This window comes from Amblyomma americanum, chromosome 1, assembly GCF_052857255.1.
Source record: "Amblyomma americanum isolate KBUSLIRL-KWMA chromosome 1, ASM5285725v1, whole genome shotgun sequence".
In the NCBI taxonomy this organism is placed as follows: domain Eukaryota; kingdom Metazoa; phylum Arthropoda; class Arachnida; order Ixodida; family Ixodidae; genus Amblyomma; species Amblyomma americanum.
The window spans coordinates 366,006,921-366,017,256 of record NC_135497.1 but is presented as its reverse complement, the minus strand read 5'-3'; the positions used below and the strand labels follow the sequence as shown (position 1 = coordinate 366,017,256).

At 51.5% G+C, this 10,336-nt stretch overlaps 1 non-coding gene across 1 annotated transcript; it reads right to left on the bottom strand.

The window, feature by feature from the left end:
* Positions 1 to 9,836: 9,836 nt before the first annotated feature.
* On the bottom strand, positions 9,837 to 9,999 carry LOC144116540 (U1 spliceosomal RNA). Its single transcript, XR_013311875.1, has one exon. It is a non-coding gene; the product is annotated as a U1 spliceosomal RNA (small nuclear RNA).
* Positions 10,000 to 10,336: the final 337 nt, after the last annotated feature.

Sequence of the window (10,336 nt, the reverse complement as noted above, 5' to 3'; positions counted from 1 at the left end):
GATTGGTTGGCAGGTAAAATGCTGAACCAAGCGAAAGTTGGTCATACATGAGGTCTGTTTCTTTTTACGTAAAGAATAATGTATAAACAAAATCTCATTTAGAACAAGTGGAAGTACGGTTAACATATCGAGTGTCACATGCGTCAGTGCCGGCCTAAAACCTTAGACGATTTCACTGACTCTGCGCAATACGCAATGGAAAATACCTGTATAACCGAAGGATAGCCACAAGAAAACAATTGCGACTACGACGCAGAAAACAAGAAAGGTTCTGCACGTTCGTGAGCAAGAAATATATAAAGACTATCAACATATCCGCTCATGATATGTGCCTAATTTTTTTTAAATACGGGACACTTAAATTTTAATATAATTTTTGTATTATAATTTTTAATTTTTTAAAATGCGGGATGCTTAAAATCCGCTTTAAGGCTATCAGGCGATAGCGTTTGTTCCTGTATGTGTTCCGGCCGCCGGCTTGCGTCGGTGGCCGGTGTTCGACCTCCGGTCATGCTCTTGTGTTCGGGTGTCCTTCGGCTGGTGGGCGCCTCAATATGGTGAGCCAGCCACCTACAAAGCCTCTTCCCTTTGACGTCGTCGTCCCTGAGGGGGCTAGTACGGGGGATGCCGTCGCTGCGACAGCCTCCGCAGTTGGATTGGAAGAAGTTTACTGTCCATGGTAAAACTGCGCGGAAAAGCACCAGGACGGAACAAACAGGACGACACCAGCGCTGTGTCAGCGCTCATGTCGTCGTGTTTGTTCCGTCCTCGTGTTTTTCCGCGCTGTTTTACCATGGATAGTAGAAACCAACTTGTCCAGCTTTCCGTACTTCTAAATTTACTGTGTCCAGCACTTCGGTGGACGCAATCACTAAGTAACTGTGAAAAGTGAAGCCGCCATGGCTGCAATCGTTGATGCGTCCTGCCTCATCATCGGCAAAGAACGCGTCGTCATTGTCCCCCTGAGCCCGCCGGTTACTCAGGTGACGGTTTTTTTTTCTACCCGCCCGCGTACCAAGTGCTGCCCTTGCCAAGGTTCTTTCCCCTTATGGCAAGGTGCTGCACATAAGTCGCGGCATCATGGGGTCGCATCCCACTGTCACCACCGGGACGCAGTACTTCCGAATATAAATGAAGACGGAGTCGCCGTGCCTATCTAGTAACTACATCTAGGTCGCTGGCCACCGCGCGACATGCGATTACAAAGGCATGCAGCGTGTTTGTCGGCGTTGTGGGTCGGCTGCACTCTTCAGGGCACAGTGCACGGTTCCGTTCTGCGCCCGCTGCGGGGTCTTTGGGCACCAAGGCCAAGGTTGTGTGCTGCCGTGTCGACGTCGTGGTGACCCACACGCTACCGTGGCATCCGCGATCAAGCCCTCGTACTCTGAGGCTGCAGCCCGACCGGCACCTCCGCCGACCGCACAGGCAGCCGTTGAAGCCATCAAGGAGCCCGGCGTTTCCGACACCGACGCTGTTACGGGTGGTTTCCTTGCATCTCAGAGTGTCTGTGTGGAAGAACCGATGCCTGCGGCTGATGCGTCCAGTGATGCACCAAGCAAGCTGACAGTAAATGTGCCTGCTCTGCCAGCCTCAGTCTCTCCAAGTGTACCTGCCGCTACAGAGGCCGATCCCATTGTACCCCTGCAAGTGTCTAATGCTCAGAACAAGCCGCTCTCGGAGCCCGCGCGGCAGCCCGCAGCCAGCGTTGCGGCTTTGAGCAACCACGCCAACATATCTGAGGCCGATGGTGACAAGAGCAGCTTGTCGTCCCCATATTCTTCAGCCAACCTCGCCATTGACGAGACTGTCATCGTGCCTGGGCAGAACCCTAGGACGCCGTCAGCGTTTCCGTCATCGAGGTTATGCGTCGGCACAGATATTTCGCCTGGGCAGGATACCAAGGCCCTCCTGACACTGAACCTGTGCAGTCGCGGTCCAATTCTACATCTAGGATTAGCGCCAGCACTTCTAGTACCCTGTTTTCGGATGTTGAGATGGTCGCTTTGAGTTCGAGCTTAAAACATCCACATGTGTCGAATAGGGACTCCGAAATTTCTGCTGGTCGGCCAAGGAGGCCTCGTGGCTGGTCCGACCCTACGAAAAAAGTGAGGTGGTTTGGCGCCGTTCGCGGCGTGCTCGGATTGTCTAAACATCACAACTCCTCGTTTTATGTTCATTTCCAAAATGACTAACTACCCTTAATACCATCACTTTAACGTGCAGGGGTTCCGCAATGTTATGAAGCAGGTGGAGGTGGTCGCATTCGCTCGTACATCGGGCTGAAATATCCTCTGCCTGCAAGAAGCCATTTTTTTCGCCTCAATAAGGGATTTTGGCCTCGGGCGCCGAGGCGTGCGGACGTGTCTTGCGTGCGCTCCCCGGTTTTTCGATGTTCCTGGCGGATTTATGCTTCTGCTCAAGCCAACTTCGATTGGAATCATCAGCGGAAGTCGCCAGGATCACCTGGATACCAAAATTGCTGCAAGTGGACCCAATTTTCGGCGATTTTCCGACTTTGACGCGTCGTCCCGGCGGCTGCGTTCTACCTAGCGTCGACTCCGACCACTGCCCGCCGGCCAAGCGTCGGTGCGCCTCGCCGCCGACCCCTGGGGCTTAGCACGGCCGGATATTTTCGGCGAAAATGCAGGTTGTTGTTCAAGGGGAGGATATTTCTCAGAAGAATTTTCCGAAAAGGTCGGTTGGTTCACGATCAACACAAATCAGCAACGCGGCAGCCAAGATGGCGGCCGCGAGGGAGAAGGCCAAGGTGTCGGCTCGGATCGAGGAAGGAGACAAGATGGCGGCCACGTGGGCACCAAATCAATCGAGATGGCAGGGAGGAAGTTGGCGCTGCGCTCCGTGGCGTCACAGCAACCACGCCTACCTACTGGCCTGCATAAGGTGATAATCCGACCGAGCGGAGGATTGAAAGCTCTATCTTCGGGTGGAGACGTGAAGATATATGAGATTGTGCAAGCCGCTGCGGGCGTGAATGTGAAGGAGGCTAAGGAAGACATTATTCAACTTAACACCAAGCAAAACACTATTTTGGTGGGCACCATGAGTGAAGAAAGAATGCATCGGTACCTGAAGATAAAAACACTTCAGGTCGATCAGAAAAAGTACGACGTAAACGACTACCTGTCAGCCCCCGTGGGTAGTGGCAAAGGAGTTATTCATGAGATTCCGGTGAAACACACGGAAGCACAGATTCTGGACAACCTGAATTGTTAAAGGAACCCCAAAATAAGAGGGATCAGAAGAATGCGGAAGACATCGACCTCAGTTCTGTTACTCTTCGTCGATGAGAATATCCCGTTTTCGATTTATTATGGAGGCGGGCTCCTCAAGTGCTTCCTCTACAAAAAGAAGTTTGAAGTATGCAACGCATGCGGACACCTTGGGCACCACTCTGATGTGTGCCCGGACCCGGACCACATCAAGTGTCGCGGCTGCGGTACGGTGAAGCCACCGGATGGACACGTGTGCGATCCCAAATGTGCTCTTTGTGGAAAGGGACGTGAACTGGCAAACAAGAAGTGTCGCGAGATCTACCGAACTCCGTACATCGTCAAGAAACGCCAGTGGGAGCGGAAGCTCCAAGAAGAGGAGGCGAAGAAAACACCCCCGCCTGGGCGGAAAAGCCCCTCAAGGAGCCGGGAGGGCTTCCGAAGCCGCTCCGACTCCTTCCCTCGCCTCGATCTCCCGGGCCGTTCCAATTCCAAAGGCTGCACCAGCTCCGGGGATCGCTCCGGCTCCAGGGGCCACTCCGGCTCCAGGGCAAGATCGTCGTCAAGGCCGAGGACTGAAGCCAACAGGCAAAGGGAGGTGAGCTGGGTAGATAAGGTCTCCCCAAAAAATACGGAGTCCGAGGAACTAGCCAAGAAGAGAATCATGGTAGAGAAACTCACTAAAAGAGTAGATGACCTCGAAAAGGAAAACGCTATGCTAAAAAGGGAGAAGTAGCTAACGCAGTCAAAACAGCTAACACGATTAAAACCCACTCAACCGATGAAATCCCTGTGGAGATGCAGGTAGATGACACCCGCTCCCCACCTCTGAAAAGGAAACTAGGCGCGAACGCGTCGCAAGAGCCCACAATGGCATATCTATGCAAGCAAATGGACGACTTCCAGGCGAGCTGGGAAGCAGAGTTCGCAGCAGTCTTCCAAGCCATCCAGGCGCTATCGGAAGAAAGCCAGAAACACAGGGCCGAGTTGGTGAGCATTAATAACTGGCAGAGAGAAACAGATCAGAAGGTACATGGTGGATCACAGACGGCTGCGACCCTAATACCACTGGGTGACAATCCACAATACAATCATGGCCAGTCACAATAAACACACGATTTGGCAGTGGAATTGCCGCGGGTGCCGTCGCAAACGGGCGGTCCTACAGCAGCTCTTTCTTGGCAAAGACAATCCGGACGTAATCGCTTTAAAAGAAACTGCGGGGATGGCAAAATTATCGGGCTACCTATCATTTAGTACAGATGATGGAAGATCCGGGGTAACCACCCTGGTCAGGAGAAACTTAGCAGTCATTAAGCATGACACGAAAGTTATCAACGTAGACCACGTCCTTGTTGAACTTATTCCAGCAAAAAAGAAAGAAGGCAGCCTCTTTGTTCTCAATATCTACAGCATCCCGAAACAGAGGAAGGCCCGATTTCGACCTCTTCTCCAAAAACTCTGCGTATTGCCAAAAGCTTTGGTAGTAGTGGGAGACTTTAACGCCCAACACGCTGCCTGGCGGTACACAAAAGAAGGAGTTAAGGGAAGGGAACTCTGGCTGGATGCACAGCAAGAGGGGCTCACCTTAATGACCGACCCCCAAACCCCCACTAGAACAGGGAACAGTGTCAGCATAGACACCTCACCCAACCTCACCTTCGTCAAAAACGTGGGAGATGCAACCTGGATTAATACCCAGGAAAACCTGGGAAGCGATCACTTTATTCTCGAAACAGTGGTGAGCGTAGGCCGTGCCAGGAGAAAAGGCAGAAACCAGCTAATTGTTGAATGGGATGCCTTTCGCGAAATAAGAAGCGAGACGGAAGTGAGTCAGATAACGGATATTGATGAATGGGCTAAGAAACTGGGCCAGGACGTCAAGAACGCAACCAAGGAGATAACGGAGGACTCTGCACTGGAAATAGTGGACAGCCACCTCCTCCGTACGTGGGAAGCTAAGCACAGCATGAAAAAACGGCTCAGGAAGCAAAGGTGGAACCGCAATCTCAGGAGACGGATCGCTAGGCTCAATAAAAATATAGATTACGCGCTAAAGCTAACCAGGCAGAACTGGTAGTCCACCTGCGATAGGATAGACGGAAATATAGGCCTAGCTAAAACATGCAATCTACTCCGCTACCTGCTGGATCCACAGGGCTGCAAAACCGCGCAGCGACAGAACCTTAAAAACATTCACTTGTACGAAGGTACGGAGGTAGATCTAATGAAGGAAATACAGAAGAGATACATAGGGGACACTAGCAAGGAACCCCTACCTAACTATGAAGGCGTAGGCAACTCCAGCCTAGACGAACCCATCAGCGAAGCGGAGGTCCGGACGGAGATTGCCAGGCTCAAAAACAAGTCAGCTTCAGGCCCGGATGGCGTTAGCAATAAAATGCTTCGCAATCTAGACGATAACTCTATAACTGCATTAACTAACTTTATACAGAAGTGCTGGGAAGAGGGTAAACTACCAAATCAGTGGAAAACCGCTAAGGTGGTGATGATCCCCAAACCAGGCAAGAAACTCCAGATAGAGAACTTAAGACCTATCTCTCTAACCTCTTGTGCAGGCAAGCTTTTGGAGCACGTTATTCAAACGCGGCTCAATAACTACATAGAGGATAATGACCTCTATCCGCATTCGATGGTGGGCTTTAGGCCCAGGCTCTCCACCCAGGACGTGATGCTGCAACTTAAACACCAAATCATCGATGCGGAAACCGGGGACGCAAAGGCAAACCTAGGGCTTGACCTAGCGAAGGCTTTTGATAATCTCACACTTAAAGCCATTCTGGAAAACCTTCAGGACTTGGGAGTGGGCGAACGAACCTATAATTACATTAGGGACTTTTTTTCAGACCAAGAAGCACGAATCCAGATTGGAGAATGCAAATCGGATGACATTAAATTAGGCAGCAAAGGGACCCCATAGGGCTCTGTGCTCTCGCCCTTTCTTTTCAATGTGGCCATGATCAAACTCCCTGAAAGACTGGAGGCTACTGAAGGACTAAACCACTGCATGTACGCTGATGACATCACGTTGTGGATAGCTAGGGGCAGCGATGCCCAAATAGAGGACACTCTCCAAAGGGCTATCCAGGAAGTTGAAGGTTACGTCGGACCTAGGGGACTTAAATGTTCACCGCAAAAATCGAAACTGCTTCTATACCAGCCGAAAGGCAGGGCCAGTAAGGAGGAACCGCAAATCTCCCTCACAGCTGGGGGATCCCCTTTCCAAAAGTGGACAAAATCAGAGTTCTGGGACTTCTGATTCAGGCCAACAGCTTTAATGGCGAAACAATAAGGAAACTAGACGGCTGCGCACAGCAGAACATGAGGCTCATCCGCAGGATTGCCAACAGGCGGTCCGGGCAGAGAGAAGCGAATCTAGTTAGGCTAGTCCAGGCCTTTGTTATAAGTAGAATAGCTAATGTTGCTCCCTTCCTCAGCTTTAGGTCCTTCGAGAAGAAGATTGAGGGCATCATACGTAAAAGCATAAAACAGGCGCTGGGGCTTCCCATCCGCACTGCAAATGAAAAGCTTTTAGCTCTAGGGCTCCACAACACTCTTGAGGAGATTATTGAAGCAGTGAGGATCTCGCAGTATGAAAGACTTGCGCGAAGCCCTGCAGGCAGAAAAATCCTAGCTAGGCTAGGCATTAACTATGAAGGGCAGGAAGGCATCAAAGTCGACCTGCCGCGAAGCGTGCGGAACCGACTCCTAATTCCACCACTACTTAAAAACATGCACCGAATCCATCACAAGGAACGCAGAGCGAAACGGGCCGAGGCTCTTGAAAAGCGTTTCAAAAACTCGAAGGACGTGCTCTACATTGATGCTGCAGACTATGGCAACGGCCGCATGGCCCTAGCTGTAGCGAGCGCTGAAACTAGATTGCTAGCCAGTGGCACAGTTCCAACGGATTGCTCACAGATTGGAGAAGAATCTGCCATAGCACTTGCAATTGCAAGTCCTTCAGCCAAAATTATAGTCAGCGACTCTAAGGTTGCGGTGATGAACTTTGCCAGAGGCAGAATTTCTCCCGAGGCGAACAGAATCCTGCAGACCTGTAGAGATAGCAGGAAAATTGATATAATCTGGCCACCTGCGCACGCCTCCCTCGCTGGGAACGAGGCGGCCCACGAATTAGCTCGAGGACTTACTTTCCGAGCTGGTGGGCTAGCCGAAGGCTTCACGGTGCGGGACCGCTTAGTGTGTTACAGAGATCACACAACACTACAGACTAGCACGGGTTAAATATCCTCCGGCTGATATATCCTTAAACAAGAGCCAGGCCTCCACTTGGCGTCGCCTGCAAACCAACTCGTTTCCAAGCCCGGTGCACATGTCGTGCAGCCTCTACTGCCCGGGCCAGTACTCCATCCAGTGTAAGCTATGTAAAGCCAGGGCTGATCTTAATCACATTCTGTGGGAATGCCCACAGGCTCCCTCTGAGGGAAGCATAAAGTCTTTAAAGCAATGGGAGACCTTATTACTCAGCTCCGATCCGGAGATTCAACTGAAGACCGTCCACTGGCCGAAACCGCCGCTAGGGTCCAAGGACTCCTGGCCGTCGTCTAGGTGGGCAAGGCTTAAAGCCTTCCCTACATCTGTTGGACAAATAAAGTTTTAGAATCCAATCCAATCGCCTCAATGACGTGTTGGAATTTAAGCGTAGGTTTGGCGTCGATGCTTTCTTTTCGAACGCTAGCACGCGTTCTAGCAGCGTTGGCATTTTTGTTTTGAACTGCATCCTCCTGCGAGACGACCATGTTATCAACAATGCGCATGGACGTGTGCTGGCGTTCGACTGCACGTTTAACGCACTTCGCGTGAGAATTCTTTGCATCTATGCACCTGCGCATTCTAATTTGGTAAACTCATTCTTTAAAGATCTAGGTGTGTATTTTCTTGGAGGAATTAAGTAACGTTGTGATCTTGGGCGATTTCAAATGCGTGCTCGATACGGTCGCTGATGTGCAGGGCCCCGGTAGGGGTAGACCAGGCTGCAATGCGCGCGAGTTGCGCCGCCTAGTCAACCACTTTATGCTCACAGACACTTATGGGCTCCTGGATGGCGGCGTCTTTGTGTGGACTTGGTGCCGCGTGTTATCATCGAGCAGGTTAGACAAGGCGTATGTACCGATGGACCTTTCGAGGACAGTGTGTGCTGCTAACGTAATGACGCTGCCATCCTCGCCGGTATACATATCAGACCATCGCACCTTTCTTCTGTCACTCGGTGTTCCGGCGCCTGCAGTGTCTCCTCAAAGAGCATGGCGTTTGGATGTGCGCATCCTTCACGACGCCAGCACGAGAGAAGGGCTAACGCGGGCCTTGCGTTTTAACGCGACAGCGTGAAGGAGCTCGTGTCGCAGAAAACCCGGTGTCGTCGGCGTCTTTGGCCGTGAGCGAAAAATGGCGCATCTCGGTGGGCATCTGAACCGTGCTGTAAGGAAAGGGATTTTCCTTACGGCGCGGCCCGCCGCGGTGTCTCAGCGGTTAGGCCGCTCGGCTACTGACCCAGAGTTTGCGGGTTCGAACCCGACCGCGGCGGCTGCGTTTTTATGGAGGAAAAACGCTAAGGCACCCGTGGGCTGTGTGACGTCAGTGCACGTTAAGGATCCCCAGGTGGTCGAAATTATTCCGGAGCCTTCCACTACGGCACCTCTTTCGTCCTTTCTTCTTTCACTCCCTCCTTTATCCCTTCCCTTACGGCGCGGTTCATGTGTCCGCCGATATATGAGACGGATACTGCGCAAATTCCTTTTCCAAAAACCAATTAATGATTATTATTATGGCGTGGTACGGGTGTCCAGCGAGAATTGTGAAACAGGCGTCATTTCCTTTCCTTAAAACCACTTTTAATTTCAATTTCCTTTCCTTATTGCCCGGTTCGGATGTCCACCGAGATATGCGAGACAGGCGTCCTTTCCTTGCCTTAAAAGATTCTATTTTCATTTTCCTTGCCTTACGGCGCGGTTCGGGTGTCCACCAAAATATGTTCTCTTTCCCTAAATTGTCCGGGAAAGGGGTCGACCGAAGGACGATGGCGTTCCGTTCCGTGGATTCCTTGGCAATGCTGCAACACGTTGTCGCGTCCTGCTCTTAAAGGCGAAGCTCAAGCGTCCCCCAAATTTTTTGTCTTGGAGAATGTCTCTATTTCGCGCCGAGTGCGCCAGCCGCCGCCGGCCCGACGAGACTGGTTCGGTTCCGCGGCGAGGCGCGTGTTGTAACATCATGTGCCTCCTCGGAGCACCGCCACGGCGAAATCGCAAGTTCGCGGCCAGTAAAGCTTTCGCGTAAAAACCTTATGCACGATAGGATACGCACTATAGTTATCCTTGTCTAGATTGCTGGAGAGTGTTTGCAGAAAGCCGTCGAATCAGATGCCCCTAACAGCATTTAAGGTTCACAAACAATTGTGTACTTAGTTAACATCTTAGCCACACATCATCGACACAAGCAGCAACACTGCCCGAAAGGCTTTCGCCTCATCGCACTCTAGGTGAACAAAGTGCCCCCTGAAGTTTTGTGCCGTAAAGGAAGGGAGGAGTACGCCAATGTGTGGAACCATTCTGATTTTGGGATTTTTAAAGGGGGCTGGCGCGAACGCCGAGCCCCGGCTGCCAAAAATTACATGCCCCATCTACTCCATTTAGGAGTAGTGGCGTGGTTCAGCATACCGCAGTGCAATGGCAGGCCTCGGCACGGAGCCCCGACGTTGTTGATCACCAGAGACCCAGCACCAGGTATGCGAAAGATTTGTCCTGTCTTTCTGTTGTTGCCAGGAAGAAAGAAAAGGAAAGTGCACAGACCTGCTCACTGGCTCAAGCAGAGCCAAAATCGCTACCCCGTGCAGATAGTAGGAAAGTTGAAAGATGAGATAGAAAGACAGGATAGTAAAGACGCGCTGAAGACAAGGCCGATCCAGGAGGTGGTGCGATACCGGGCCAACCGGTGGCGGGAGTGAAGCATCCTTAAACTCTCCGCCACATTTCCAAATAAATAAGTCCATTGGACCCGTAACAGATTGAAGAGAAGTTTATTTACCACGGGCCTGAAAGGTACTGGCATCCCTCGCAAAAACAGACAAA